This window comes from Mobula birostris, chromosome 8 (assembly GCF_030028105.1).
Source record: "Mobula birostris isolate sMobBir1 chromosome 8, sMobBir1.hap1, whole genome shotgun sequence".
Classification (NCBI taxonomy): domain Eukaryota; kingdom Metazoa; phylum Chordata; class Chondrichthyes; order Myliobatiformes; family Myliobatidae; genus Mobula; species Mobula birostris.
The window spans coordinates 4,685,408-4,701,146 of NC_092377.1; the positions used below are offsets into that span (position 1 = coordinate 4,685,408).

The 15,739-nt window shown below is 43.8% G+C and overlaps 1 protein-coding gene across 2 annotated transcripts in view; it reads left to right on the top strand.

Annotated features, from left to right (window-relative positions):
- The window catches only part of LOC140202117 (uncharacterized), a 71,007-nt gene that overhangs the window by 11,932 nt on the left and 43,336 nt on the right, over positions 1–15,739 (top strand). The window lies entirely within an intron of this gene.

Genomic DNA, 15,739 nt, shown 5'->3' on the forward strand with positions numbered 1-15,739 from the left:
GAACATGAGCTGGGCGAGCCTGGGGGTTACACCATAGTTTTCTTTGGTGTCCACTACACCTCCCAGTCTTTGCGCAACGCACAAATGTTCTGATTCAGTTTATCACACTATCATCTAAATCATTAATGTGGATGATAAAACAACAACAGACCCAGCACCTTTTCCCAGCGGCACATCACTGCTCACAGGCCACCATCCCGTCAGAGAGACAACCATCTACTACCACTCTGGCTTCTCCCACCAAGCCAACTTAGAATATACAAGCTACTTCACCTTTAGGGATCAGCCTTTCATGTAGGACTTTGTCAAACACCTTGTTGAAATCCGTGTGGGCAAGGCGCACTGGCTTTCCCTCGTACAATTTCCTGGCTAATTTGTTGAGTATTTCTTGAACAACAATACAACAATAGTATTCTTCAGTCTTCCAATAGCCAACCTGTGGCTGAATATCTCTGCCAGAGCCCCTGTAATTGCTGCACTGGTCTACCACAAAGTCCAAGAGGTATGATCTCTCAGATGGCACCCATTTCAATTCAACTCCCCATTCTGAAATGTCAGTCCATGTCCTTCTCTACTGTCAAAATGAGGCTAAACTAAGTCATGAATTGATGTCATGAACTTTGATCTCTCCAACTTCTGGTAATTTTTCATCCTTCCCACTCTTTCATTTTCCATTCACCATTTTGATTAGTCTCTCATCCTTCCTCTTCTCCTCACCTATCCATCACCTCCTACTGAGGTTCCTGCTCCTTCCCTTTCTTCCATGGTCCCCTGCCTTTTCTTATCAGATCCTACTTATTTTACCTCTACTACCTATCCCTTCCCAGCTACTTACCTCATCTCCTTTTGCCACTCACCTACCTTCCTCCTCACCTGGTAACACCTATCACCTGCCAGCTCGTAGTCCTTCCTCCCTCCTCACCATCTTATTTGAAGCCTCTTTCCAACCTTGGTGAATGGTCTCTGCCCAAGTTATTAACTGTTTATTCCCCTCCATAGTTGTTGCCAGACTTGCTGAATTCTTCCAGCATTTATTATGTGATGGCCCATGTTCTACCAAAATTTCTTCTGTCTCTTCAACAATACTGTTTGTACATTGCTCCTGTTACCCAAATAGAGAAAGTTTCCTTTTACAATTTATATTTCCTTATGGTTGCAACAGCCAGGGGTGATAATGGGGACAAGCTCCCATTACCTATTAGATACTCCCAATGGCGTGAGCCTCAAATAGCCTCTGGCAACCAAGTCCAGCTCTTGTCCTTCATGTGTGACTTCTCTACTAAGCCTGGAGGAACCGTTTCTACTGACAGGAGAAGGGGCACAGTTGGGTTACTAGTTGGATACCTTAAAACCAGTTGCTTTGGGCAGGTGGGGCTTGTCAGCTGTGGTCAGCGCTGGGAGTAAACCTTGAAGGAAAAATATGGAAGCATGAGGAATTCTGCAGATGCTGGAAATTCAAGCAATACACATCAAAGTTGCTGGTGAATGCAGCAGGCCAGGCAGCATCTCTAGGAAGAGGTACAGTCGACGTTTCGGGCTGAGGCCCGAGTCCTGATGAAGGGTCTCGGCCCGAAACGTCGACTGTACCTCTTCCTAGAGATGCTGCCTGGCCTACTGCGTTCACCAGCAACTTTGAGGAAAAATATGGAACTGGATTCCCAAATGCAGTCCAATGTTAAGTTCAACACTGACTGGCAACTCCTGCAAAGCTGTTGGTGTCAAATTGTATTGGCCTCTGTCATTTCTTTGAGATCATCAGATGCATGAGTAACCCTCCGGCTCAGCCAGCCCGTGTTTGTCTAGGGGGCCCCACCAAACTGAGAAATCTCGCTTGTGTGGATGCTGTGTGATGTGTTGCCCGGTTACAAATCCGCACTGCAAAATATCAAACAGTACACCATATGCAACTGAATGATTGCACTTTATAAATCTTAATCTAGATAGAGGGATAGTAAAGAAAATAAAAAGTAAAAGGGCCCATTTTAAGGAAAAAGTCAAAAGTGCACGTTGGATCTCACTGCTACGGCTATGCATCAACCATCGACCTCCTCTGTGCGTCGCCTGCCTTCGGGCCCATGCCCCCAGTCCACTCCATCCAGTCATCTCCCAGCTCTCTCCACACACGTCTTCTTTCTTCTTCTCTCACCAACAAAAGACCACGAAAATCTCTTTTCCAGACTCACAAGAAACAACATTTCTTCCATTGGATAATGTACATTCCAAAGCCCCGTAATCTCTAGTCAGAACCCAAACATTGCTGGTACAGAGAAACCATTACGTTAGCAGTGAATCATTGCAGAGGGGTCATTACATCAGCAGTGAAACCTTGCAGCGTGTTACATATGTAGAGGGGGAGCCTCCTGCATGGACAACAGCTTGCTCTCCATATTGTACTGCCCTGACTTGAGTATCTGGGCAGCTGGAAAACAGCATCTACTGTCGTCCCTGAGACAAGAGCCTTTCTCTCTCTCTCTCTCATTTTCAAACCAGTTTAAAATGGTGTTCCTGACAGCTTGAATAAACTGTCAGTAATGGATGAGTATGAGTAACAGGTCCGAGAGAACTTTGTTGGCAGATGTAATGAGAACTGCCTTGTTCTGCCGAGACCAAATAGTGTTAATTTTACAACCTAATTTATACCTACTGAGTCTCCTTTTGGTGAAGGAGGTGAATTAGGATAAATGTAGATGAAACCTTTTCCTGTTACTCATTAGTAAATGCGAGCTAATAAATTGGAGCTGCCTAAATCTCTCAGCAGTTAACAAGTATTTAATGGATATATTGGGAACTGCTGACATAATTGTCATTAGAGCAGCAAATGCCTGTATTTTTTATCAACAAACAATCTGCTGGTGACAGAGGGAGGAGGTGAATGGGCAGGTGTAACACTTAGGCTGCTTGAAGAGATAAGTGCTTGGAGGGAGATTAGTGGGGAGGGACGAATGGACAAGGGAATCCCGGAGGTACTGATCCTTGTGGGAAGCAGGGGTCTGGGAGGAGGTGAAGATATGTTTACTGGAAGGATCCCTTTGGATTTGGCAGTAGTTGCGGAGGGTGATCTGTTGGATGTGAAGATCAATGGGGTGGTAGGCAAGAACAAGAGGAACTCCATCATTGTTAAGGTGGCGTTCATGCTTGGGAAATCGAGGAGATGTGTGTGAGGGCAGCATCAATAGTGGAGGAAGAAAACCTTATTCTTTGAACAAGGAAGACATCTCTGATGTCCTGGAATGGTAAGCTGAGTCCTGGGAATAGACTGTTGCAGAGGTGAAGGAACAGGGGAAAGAGAATAGTACTTTTACAGGAGATAGCACAGTCACGATAACCAATGGAATCAGAAGGTTTATAAAAGGTGTCAGTTGGCAATTTGTCTCCAGAGATGAAGACAGAGATTGAGAAAGGGGAAGAAGGTGTCCGCGATGGACCAAGTGAATTTAAGGCAGGGTGGAAATTAAAGGCTAAATTGATGAAATTCACGAAATCATCATGGGTGCATGAAGCAGCACCAATGCAGTTGTCAATGTAGCAGAAGTGTTGGGGAGTATTGCGAGGGAAGGATCAGAACATGGATTGTTCTATGTAGCCAATGAAGTGGCAGGCATACCCGGGGCCCATACCAATGCCTATGGCTACCTCTTGAGTTTGGAGAAAGTGGGAGGAGCTGAAGGAAAATTTGCTGAGGATGAGGAGCAGTCCTGCCAGACGGAGGAGGGTGGAGTTGGAGGGGAATTGATTGGTTCTTTTGTGAACAAAGAAGCAGAGAGGTTTGAGGCCTTTTTGATGGGGAATAGTAGTGTATAGGGACTGAACATCCATGGTGAAAATGAGGCTGTCGGGACCAGGGAATTGAAAGTCACTGATGAGATCGCGGGCATGAGAAGTGCTGAGGACGTAGGTGGGAAGAAACTGAACCAAGGGGGAATAGAATAGAATCAAGGTATGAGGACACGAGTTTAGTGGGGCAGGAACAGGCAGAGACAATAGACCTACAGTCCAGTTTGTGGATCTTGAGTAGGAGGTAGAAGTGGGCAGTGCCGTAGTAAGGGAACTATGAATTTGGTGGCAGTGGATGGGAATTCCTCAAAGAAGAGGTCAGTGGTGGTGTCAGAGATGATTTTCTGATTGTCTGGATGGGTGCCCTCCTCAAGGGGTAGGAATAAAGAGTTTTCTTTAACTTAGCCCTCCTCCAATATGACACTTGATTTGCTTAAAGAAATCGCAATCATGCCGGTACCTCAGAAAAATAAGATAATGTGCCACCTAGTGGCTCTGATATCCACCATCATGACCTGCTTCCAGAGGCTGGTCATTACACACATCAACTCCAACCTCCCAAACTCAACCACTGCAATTCACCTGCTGCCAAAACAAGTCCACACTAGATACCCTCTCTCAAACATCTGGGTAATAAAGACACCTACAACTATTTCTTGAACACAGGTGCAACTTCAATACCATAATAAAAAGTTCCAAGTTCAGAGATCAAAGTAAATTTATTATCAAAGTACATATATGTCACCATCTTCAGCCCTGAGATTCATCTTCCCATGGGCATACTCAATAAATCCAATAACCATGATAGGATCAATGAATGACCACACCAACGGGGTAGACAACCAATGTGTCAAAGACAACAAGCTGTGCAAATACAAAAGAAAAAAATCATAATAATTTCCAAAGATATACACATGAACTTTCGACTAGGTAAGTATGAAACATTAAGCATTAAGAGAGGTGTAATCGAGCTAGTAGAATACAAAACAGAGAAGAAGAATACAATACATCGATAGATAAATATACTGTAACGATCTGGGATATCAACAAGCAAAGAAAAAAGATCAAATTCTGTTAAAGCGAAAACTTTCGACAAAATTTACTTCAAAGCTTAAGAAAATCTGCCAAACAGAGCTCAACAGTGAACATAATACAAAGGCAATAAACACTTTCTTTATACCCATATTAATATGTTCTTTAACATCATATCTTAGTCTGAAACCAACCTGGATAATTCACAAATAAAATAATAAGAACTGAAATGACAAATTTTAGAAAGCAAAATATACACTCAAGCATGCTTAGATTTACAGAACCTAGGACAGGAGGAGGAAGAAGAATAACAGACATTAAAAATCTTACAGAACAGCAGCCAGGCCGCCTGAGTTCCTCTAGCATTCTGTGTGCATCAATAAGACTTCTAAGGATATGTTTTCATCAATGAAAATAAGATTCAGCACACCACACAACAAATGGAATTCTAATCAGAAGTATATGTCACTGAACTTAACTGAGAGCACAACCCAGAGAAAATGAAGAAATTATCACTATAGAAGCAAAGTTAAGCAATGGAAGAATGTAACCCTCCATGGATGACATCCCCATGAACTTATCACACTAGATGTTGACAAAAAAATATTGAATATCTGGCTCAGAATTGGAGACATCTTCTGAAAAATAGAGGGATTCCTTGTGGCAATATAGGACCAGGTGGTTAACACAAAAAATCACAGTGTAGAATAAAAGATCAACAAATTCAAGACGATAAATGCAGAAAATGCCAAGAAAAAAACAGAAACAATCCAATGCATTACAGCATTCTGCAGCCAAAATCTCACTTTAAAATACAAACTCATGAAGACACCATTCCTTACTCTAAGTGGCCAGCGTCAACAGAACTTCAGTCACAAGTTTGCAGATGACTCCACCGTAGTTGGCTAGATCTCAGTCAATGACAAGACAGAGGACAGGGAGGAGGTTGAAAGCTGAATGGTATTGGGTCAAGACAACAACCTTTACTTAGTGTCAGCAAAACGAAAGAGCTGGTCATCGAGGAAGCAGGTGGAGGTTAGTCCCCATATGAATCAATGTTACCAGGGTGAAGATGGTGGTTAGCTCCAAATTCCAAGAGACTTGCCTCAACCAGCTATGGAGGTGCTATGTTGAAGAAGGTACTGCATCGTGTCTTCTTCCTCAGAGGTCTAAGGAAATCTGGCATATTCCCAAAGACCATCACCAGTTTTTATACAGAGAGCAGTCTGTCTCCATGCATCATAGACTCATATGGCAACAGCTCTGCCCAAGACTGCATTAAAATTACAGAGTTGTGAACACAGCTCTTCCATGGCAAAATCCAACCTCCCTCCATACAATTATCAATGTCTCAGGAAAACAGACAACATAATCAAAAGCCCCTACCCTGGACAGAGTTATGTTCTCCCCACTTCTGTTGGAAAAAAGATATTAGGGATAAAAACTTGCAGCACAATTTCTATTCTATTATAAAATTCTTGAATGGACCTCTTGTGTAATAAAGATGAACCCTTGATCTCTCACTCTAACGTCACACTAATGCCTACCTACCCTGAACTTCTCACTCATTGTCAATGACACCAATGAACTGATAGTAGACTTCAGGTGAAGGAAGCCAGAGGTCCATAAGCCAGTGATCATCAGAGGTGGTGTGTGTCAGTAAATTTAAATTCCAGGGTGTCACTATCTTAGAGGACCCATCCTGGACCCATCATATAAGTATAATTGCGAAGAAAGCACACACGCATCTCTACTTCCTCGGGGGATAACTATACTCATTTAAGGACTCTTTGTTTGTTATTTCATGTTCATTATTTATTGCTATTTATTTATATTTGCATTTGCACAGTTTGTTGTCCATCGACCCTGTTTAATGTTCGATAGATTTGCTCAGTATGCCCACAGAAAAAGAACCTCAGGGTTGTATGTGCTGATGTCTGTGCACTCCGATAATAAACCTCAATTTGAACTTTGAAACTCAAACTTTCTCTGTAACTTTGATGCTATTTTCTGCAATCAGTTGTTGCATTTTCTTGATGTGGCTGTGTTTGGAAAGATCTGTTTGTAAGGTATGCAGAGCAAAGCTTTGTCCCGGATGCTGGGCACTAGCCTCTGTAGCATCCAGGATATCTTCAATGAGCGATGTCACAACAAGGTGGAATCCATCATTAAGGTCCCCCGTCTCCTAGGACAAGCCCTCTTATCATTGCTACCATCAAGGATGAGGTTCAGGAGCCTGAATGCACACACTCAGTGATTCAGGAACTTCTTCTTCCCCTCTGCCATCTGATTTCTGATGGACATTGAACCCATGAACACGATCTCACTACTGTTTCTTTCTCTTTTTGCACTACTTAACTTAATTTTTAAAATATATATACTTTTTACAGTAATTCATAGTTTTTATAATTATATATTGCAATGTACTGCTGCCACATAACAACAAATTTCACAACATCAGTAATATTAAACTTGCTTCTGATTTTGAATTACTGTACCTTGATGCACAATTAAGACCACAAGACCATTAGATATAGGACCAGAATTAGGCCATTTGGCCCATTGGGTCTGCTCCACCATATAAACATGGCTGATCTATTTTCTTCTCAGCCCAAATCTCCTGCCTTCTCCCCTTATCTATTTATGCCCTGACTAATCGAGAATCTATCAACCTCTGCCATAAATACAAATAAGGACGGCCTGCACAGCTGCCAATGGGAATGAATTCCACAGATTCACCATTCTCTGGCTAAAGAAATTCCTCCACACCTCCATTCTAAAAAGATGCCTCTCTATTCTGAGGCTGTGCCCTCTGATCATGGGCGCTCCCACTATACGAAACATCCTCTCTACATCTATCCTTTTGAGGCCGTTCACCATTCAATAGCTTTCAATGAAGTCAAAGCGGCCAATGAGTGAAGGGGCCAGTGAAGGAGTGGAGCTTTGAGGCTTTGACTCGAGAGGCTTCGACGAGAAGAGGCGGAGGACAAGCTAGCTCGCAGTTAGTCTTTACGATGCCTCCTGAGACTGTGATGTGCCTCTCAGGTGAGATGTGGCAGTCTCGGGGGAACGCCCCTCTCCCGCAGAGTCACATCTGCCAGAAGTGCTTGCGGCTCGGTGATCTGGAAGACCGTGTAAGCAGTCTGGAGCAGCAGCTGGATGACCTTCGACTCATAAGGGAGAATGAGGCAGTCATAGATGAGAGCTACAGGGAGGTAGTCACACCTGGGCTGTCGGAAGCAGGTCATTGGGTGACAGTCAGAGGGGGGGAAAGCGAAGGTGAGCAGACAGGTAGTGCAGAGCACCCCTGTAGTTATTCCCCTGAATAATAAGTTTACCATTCTGGTTACTGTTGGCGGGGATGACCGACTAGGTGTGAGCCATAGTGGCAGGGCCTCCGGCACTGAGTCTGACCCTGTGGTGCAGAAGGGTGGGACGGAGAAGAGGAGAACTGTCGTCATTGGAGACTCTATAGTCAGGGGAGCAGACAGGAGATTTTGTGGACGTGAGAAGGACATCCGCAAGGTTTGTTGCCTCCCGGGTGCCAGGGTCCGGGATGTTTCTGACCGGGTGCACGACATCCTGGTACGAGAGGGAAAGCAACCAGAAGTCGTAATACATTTTGGGATCAACGACATAGGCAGGAAGAGGGATCAGGTCCTGAAGTGTGAGTTTCAGGAACTAGGCAGAAGGCTGAAGAACAGGACCTCAAGGGTGGTGTTCTCAGGATTGCTGCCAGTGCTACGTGACAGCGATGGTAAGAATTGGAGGAGATGGCAGTTGAATGCGTGGCTGAGGAGTTGGTGCAGGGAGCAGGGTTTTAAACTTTTGGATCATTGGGATCTCTTCTGGGGAAGGTGGGATCTGTACAGATTGGATGGGTTGCACCTGAACTCGAGGGGGAGCAATATCCTTGCAGGTAGGTTTGCTGGCATGGTTCGGGAGGGTTTAAACTAATTTGCAAGGGGGATGGGACCCAGAGTGATAGAGCAGTGAAAGAAGTGCATGGAGTAAAGCCAGATCTAACATTTAGAGAGGTTTTGAGGAAAGAGGAGCCGAATAAATGGTGTAAAGACAGTAAGGTAGAAAGGCTGAAATGTGTGTACCTCAATGCAAGAAGCATCAGGAACAAAGGTGTTGAACTGAGAGCTTGGATACATGCATGGAATTATGATGTGGTGGTCATTACAGAGACTTAGCTGGCACCAGGGCAGGAATGGATTCTCAATATTCCTGGATTTCAGTGCTTTAAAAGGGATAGAGAGGGCAGAAAAAGGGGAGGAGGGATGGCATTACGGTCAGGGATACTATTACAGCTACAGAAAGGATGGGTAATGTAGCACGATCCTCTTTTGAGTCAGTATGGGTAGAAGTCAGGAACAGGAAGGGAGCAGTTACTCTACTGGGGGTATTCTATAGGTCCCCTGGTAGCAGCAGAGATACAGAGGAGCAGATTGGGAGGCAGATTTTGGAAAGGTGCAAAAATAACGGGGTTGTAATCATGGGTGACTTTAATTTCCCTAATATTAATTGGCACCTGATTAGTTCCAAGGGTTTAGATGGGGCAGAGTTTGTTAAGTGTGTCCTGGATGGATTCCTGTCACAGTATGTGGACAGGCCGACTAGGGGGAATGTCATACTAGATCTAGTACTAGGTAATGAACCGGGTCATGTCACAGATCTCTCAGTGGGTGAGCATCTGGGGGACAGTGACCACCGCTCCCTGGCCTTTAGCACTATCATGGAAAAGGATAGAATCCGAGAGGACAGGAAAATTTTTAACTGGAGAAGGGCAAATTATGAGGCTATAAGGCTAGAACTTGTGGGTGTGAATTGGGATGATGTTTTTGCAGGGAAATTTACTATGGACATGTGGTCGATGTTTAGAGATCTCTTGCGGGATGTTAGTGATAAATTTGTCCCGGTGAGGAAGATAAATAATGGTAGGGTGAAGGAACCATGGGTGACAAGTGTGGTGGAAAATCTAGTCAGGTGGAAGAAGGCAGCATACATGAGGTTTAGGAAGCAGGGATCAGATGCGTCTATTGAGGAATATAGGGAAGCAAGAAAGGAGCTTAAGAAGGGGCTGAGCAGAGCAAGAAGGCGGCATGAGAAAGCCTTTGTGAGTAGGGTAAAGGAAAACCCCAAGGCATTCTTCAATTATGTGAAGAAAAAAAGAATGACAGGAGTGAAGGTAGGGCTGATTAGAGATAAAGGTGGGGAGATGTGCCTGGAGGCTGTGGAAGTGAGTGAGATCCTCAATGAATACTTCTCTTCGGTATCCACCAATGAGAGGGAACTTGATGACGGTGAGGACAATATAAGTGAGGTAGATGTTCTGGACCATGCTGATATTAAGGGAGAGGAGGTGTTGGAGTTGTTAAAATACATTAGGACGGATAAGTCCTCGGGGCCTGACGGAATATTCCCCAGGCTGCTCCACGAGGCGAGGGAAGAGATTGCTGAGCCTCTGGCTAGGATCTTTATGTCATCCTTGTCCATGGGAATAGTACCGGAGGATTGGAGGGAGGCGAATGTTGTCCCCTTGTTCAAAAAAGGTAGTAGGGATAGTCTGGGTAATTATAGACCAGTGGGCCTTACATCTGTGGTGGGAAAGCTGTTGGAAAAGATTCTTAGAGATAGGATCTCTGGGCATTTAGAGAATCATGGTCTGATCAGGGACAGTCAGCATGGCTTTGTGAAGGGCAGATTCTGTCTAACAAGCCTGATAAAGTTCTTTGAGGTGGTGACCAGGCATATACATGAGAAGTGCGGAAGATGTGATCTATATGGATTTTAGTAAGGCATTTGACAAGGTTCCACACGGTAGGCTTATTCAGAAAGTCAGAAGGCATGGGATCCAGGGGAGTTTGGCCAGGCGGATTCAGAATTGGTTTGCCTGCAGAAGGCAGAGGGTCATGGTGGAGGGAGTACATTCAGATTGGAGAATTGTGAGTAGTGGTGTCCCACAAGGATCTGTTCTGGGACCTCTACTTTTCGTGATTTTTATTAATGACCTGGATGTGGGGGTAGAAGGGTGGGTTGGCAAGATTGCAAACGACACAAAGTTTGGTGGTGTTACAGATAGTGTAGAGGATTGTCAAAGATTGCAGAGAGACATTGATAGGATGCAGAAGTGGGCTGAGAAGTGGCAGATGGAGTTCAACCCAGAGAAGTGTGGTACACTTTGGAAGGACAAACTCCAAAGCAGAGTACAAAGTAAATGGCAGGATACCTGGTAGTGTGGAGGAGCAGAGGGATCTCGGGGTACATGTCCACAGATCCCTGAAAGTTGTCTCACAGGTGGATAGAGTAGTTAAGAAATCTTATGGGGTGTTAGCTTTCATAAGTCGAGGGATAGATTTTAAGAGTCACGATGTAATGATGCAGCTACATAAAACTCTGGCTAGGCCACTCTTGGAGTACTGTGTCCAGTTCTGGTTGCCTCACTATAGGAAGGATGTGGAAGCATTGGAAAGGGTACAGAGGAGATTTACCAGGATGCTGCCTGGTTTAGAAAGTATGCACTATGATCAGAGATTAGGGGAGCTAGGGCTTTACTCTTTGGAGAGAAGGAGGATGAGAGGAGACATGATAGAGGTGTACAAGATAATAAGAGGAATAGATAGATTGGATAGCCAGTGTCTCTTCCCCAGGGCACCACTGCTCAATACAAGAGGACATGGCTTTAAGGTAAGGGGTGGGAAGTTCAAGGGGGATATTAGAGGAAGGTTTTTTACTCAGAGAGTGGTTGGTGCATGGAATGCACTGCCTGAGTCAGTGGTGGAGGCAGATACACTAGTGAAGTTTAAGAGACTACTAGACAGATATATGGAGGAATATAAGGTGGGTGCTTAAATGGGAGACAGGGTTTGAGGGTCGGCACAACATTGTGGGCCGAAGGGCCTGTAATGTGCTGTACTATTCTATGTTTTATGTTCACCCCCATTCTTTTGAATTCCAGTGAGTACAGGGACAGAGACTTCAAACACTCTACATATGACAAGCCATTCAATCACAGAATCATATTCATGAATCTCCTTTGAAGACTCTCCAATATCAACACATCCTTGCTAAGATAAGGGGACGAAAACTGCTCACAATACTCCAAGTGGGCCTCACCCGTGCTTTATAAATCCTCAACATTATATTCTTGCTGTTATACTCTGGTCCTCTTTAAATGAATGCTAACATTGCCTTGGCCTTCCTCATCAGCAACTCACGTTGCAAGTTAACCTTCAGGGAATCCTGCATGAGGACTCCCAAGTCCTTTTGCACCTTAGATTCTGAATTTACTCTACATTTGGAAATATTCTACCCTTTTATTTATTCTACCAAAGTGTATGATCATACACTTTCTGACACTGTATTTCATCTGCCACTTCTTTGCCCATTCTCCTAATCTCCCCAAGTCCCTCTGTAGCCTCTCTTCTCCCTTAAAACTACCCACCTCTCCATCTACCTTCATGCTGTCTGCAACCTTTGCAGCAAAGCCATCAATTCCATCTTCTACATCATTAACATTTAATGTGTTACGAACTGTAATGTTTTAGAAAGAAACCAGCAGCAAGAGATTTCACACTGAGTCAAGTTTTAATGTTAAAACAACTATATTTATTAGTATCTACTTATAATAAAGTAACTTATAATAATTGAGAGCTGACAGTGAGGCTGGGGTGAAAATAAATGATGTTAAAAGTTCAAGCAAATCCGCTAATAGAAAGGTTGTGAGTGGTGGTAAAAATCTTCTGAGGGGTATATATTTCAATGCTAGGAGTATTGCGGGGAAGGTAAGTCAGCTGAGGGCGTGGATTGACACGTGGAATTATGATGTTGTAGCAATTAGTGAAACTTGGCTACAGGAGGGGCAGGACTGGCAGCTTAATATTTCAGGGTTCCGATGTTTCAGATGTGATCGAGGGAGAGGAATGAAAGGTGGGGGAGTAGCATTGCTTGTCAGGGAAAATGTTACAGCAGTGCTCAGGCAGGACAGATTAGAGGGCTTGTCTACTGAGTCCTTATGGTTGGAGCTGAGAACCAGGAAAGGTATGGCCACATTAGTGGGGTTGTATTATAGACCACCCAATAGTCAGTGAGAATTGGAGGAGCAAATCTGCAAAGAGATAGCAGGCAACTGCAGGAAACATAAATTTGTAGTGGTAGGGGATTTTAATTTTCTACATATTGATTGGGACTCCCATACTTGTTAGGGGTGTAGATGGGTTAGAGTTTGTAAAATGTGTTCAGGAAAGTTTTCTAAATCAACATACAGAGGTACCAACTAGAGGGGAAGCAATATTGGATCTCCTGTTAGGAAAGGAGTTAGGACAAGTGACAGAAGTCTGTGTAGGGGAGCACTTTAGTTCCAGTGATCATAACACCATTAGTTTCAACTGGATCATGGATAAGGATAGATCTGGTCCTAGGGTTGAGGTTCTGAACTGGAAGAAGGCCAAATTTGAAGAAATGAGAAAGGATCTAAAAAGCGTGGATTGGGACAGGTTGTTCTCTGGCAAGGATGTGACCGGTAAGTGGGAAGCCTTCAAAGGAGAAATTTTGAGAGTGCAGAGCTTGTATGTTCCTGTCAGGATTAAAGGCAAAGTGAATAGGAATAAGGAACCTTGGTTCTCAAGGGATATTGCAACTCTGATAAGGAAGAAGAGGGAGTTGTATGACATGTGTAGGAAACAGGGAGTAAATAAGGTGCTTGAGGAGTATAAAAAGTGCAAGAAAATACTTAAGCAGGAAATCAGGAAGGCTAAAAGAAGACATGACATTGCCTTGGTAGTCAAAGTGAAGGATAATCCAAAGAGCTTTTACAAGTATTTTAAGAATAAAAGGATCATAAGGGATAAAATTGGTCCTCTTGAAGATCAGAGTGGTTGGCTATGTGCGGAACCAACAGAAATGGGGGAGATCTTAAGTGGGTTTTTTGCGTCTGTATTTACTAAGGAAATTGGCATGAAGTCTATGGAATTAAGGGAAACAAGTAGTGAGATCATGGAAACTGTACAGATCGAAAAGGAGGAGGTGCTTGCTATCCTGAGGCAAATTAAAGTGGATAAATCCCCAGGACCTGACAGTGTGTTCCCTTGGACCTTGAAGGAGACTAGTGTTGAAATTGCAGGGGCCCTGGCAGAAATATTTAAAATGTCGCTGTCTATGGGTGAAGTGCCGGAGGATTGGAGAGTGGCTCATGTTGTTCACTGAGGCAAGGGGACATAATAAGGAGAGTCAACATGGCTTTGTGCGTGGTAGGTCATGTTTGACCAATCTATTGGAGTTTTTCGAGGAGGTTACCAGGAAAGTGGATGAAGGGAAGGCGGTGGATATTGTCTACATGGACTTCAGTAAGGTCTTTGACAAGGTCCCGCGTGGGAGGTTAGTTAGGAAAATTCAGTCGCTAGGTATACATGGAGAGGTGGTAAATTGGATTGGACATTGGCTCAATGGAAGAAGCCAGAGAGTGGTGGTAGAGAATTGCTTCTCTGATTGGAGGCCTGTGACTAGTGATGTGCCACAGGGATCAGTGCTGGGTCCGTTGTTATTTGTCATCTATATCAATGATCTGGATGATAATGTAGTAAATTGGATCAGCAAATTTGCTGATGATACAAAGATTGGAGGTGTAGTGGATAGTGAGGAAGGTTTTCAAAGCTTGCAGAGGGATTTGAACCAGCTGGCAAAATGGGCTGAAAAATGGCAGATGGAATTTAATATGGACAAGTGTGAGGTATTGCACTTTGGAAGGACAAACCAAGGTAGAACATACAGGATAAATGGTAAGGCACTGAGGAGTGCAGTAGAACAGAGGGATCTGGGAATACAGATACAAAATTCCCTAAAAGTTGCGTCACAGGTAAATAGGGTCGTAAAGAGAGCTTTTGGTACATTGGCCTTTATATATGATGAGGTTGTATAAGGCATTGGTGAGGCCGAATCTGGAGTATTGTGTTCAGTTTTGGTCACCAAATTACAGGAAGGATATTAATAAGGTTGAAAGAGTGCAGAGAAGGTTTACAAGGATGTTGCCGGGACTTGAGAAACTCAGTTACAGGGAAAGGTTGAATAGGTTAGGACTTTATTCCCTGGAACGTAGAAAAATAAGGGGAGATTTGATGGAGGTATATAAAATTATGATGGGTATAGATAGAGTGAATGCAAGCAGGCTTTTTCCACTGAGGCAAGGGGAGAGAAAAAACCAGAGGACATGGGTTAAGGGTGAGGGGGGAAAGTTTAAAGGGAATATTAGGGGGGGCTTCTTCACACAGAGAGTGGTGGGAGTGTGGAATGAGCTGCCAGACGAGGTGGTAAATGCGGGTTTTTTTTAAACATTTAAGAATAAATTGGACAGATACATGGATAGGAGGTGTATGGAGGGATATGGTCCGTGTGCAGGTCAGTGGGACGAGGCAGAAAATAGTTCGGCACAGCCAAGAAGGGCCAGAAGGGCTGTTCCTGTGCTGTAGTTTTTCTATGGTTAACCAAGATAAACAAAGGTTAATAGTGTTATGTGTATAAATAAGCTCCTAAACTATGTTCAGTTTTGGGAAACAAGGCTTAGAGCCTTGAGATGCTAAAGTAGGAAAGTTCAGTCATCCACAGAAAAAATGATAGGAGAGAGCAATTTGTAATCCAGGGTGAGACGTAGAGAAAAGGTGGTTACGTCAAATTGCACAGGTAAACCAAAGTATCATCGTCGAAGAGCTTGCCCGTCGTGTTGTTCCAAATCCACATACGAGTTATCACCGAAAGTGACTTGTTACAGGGATATCGTCTTTAAGTGGTTGCCACACAACATACCCAGGCAAGGGTTAACACATAAGTGGTGTCCACAAGATATCCTAAAAAATCCACTCCTTTAGATTATCGAAGTGGCAGATTCACATTATGGAGCAAACTCCACTACCCCGCCGACAGTTCGTAGTTTCAA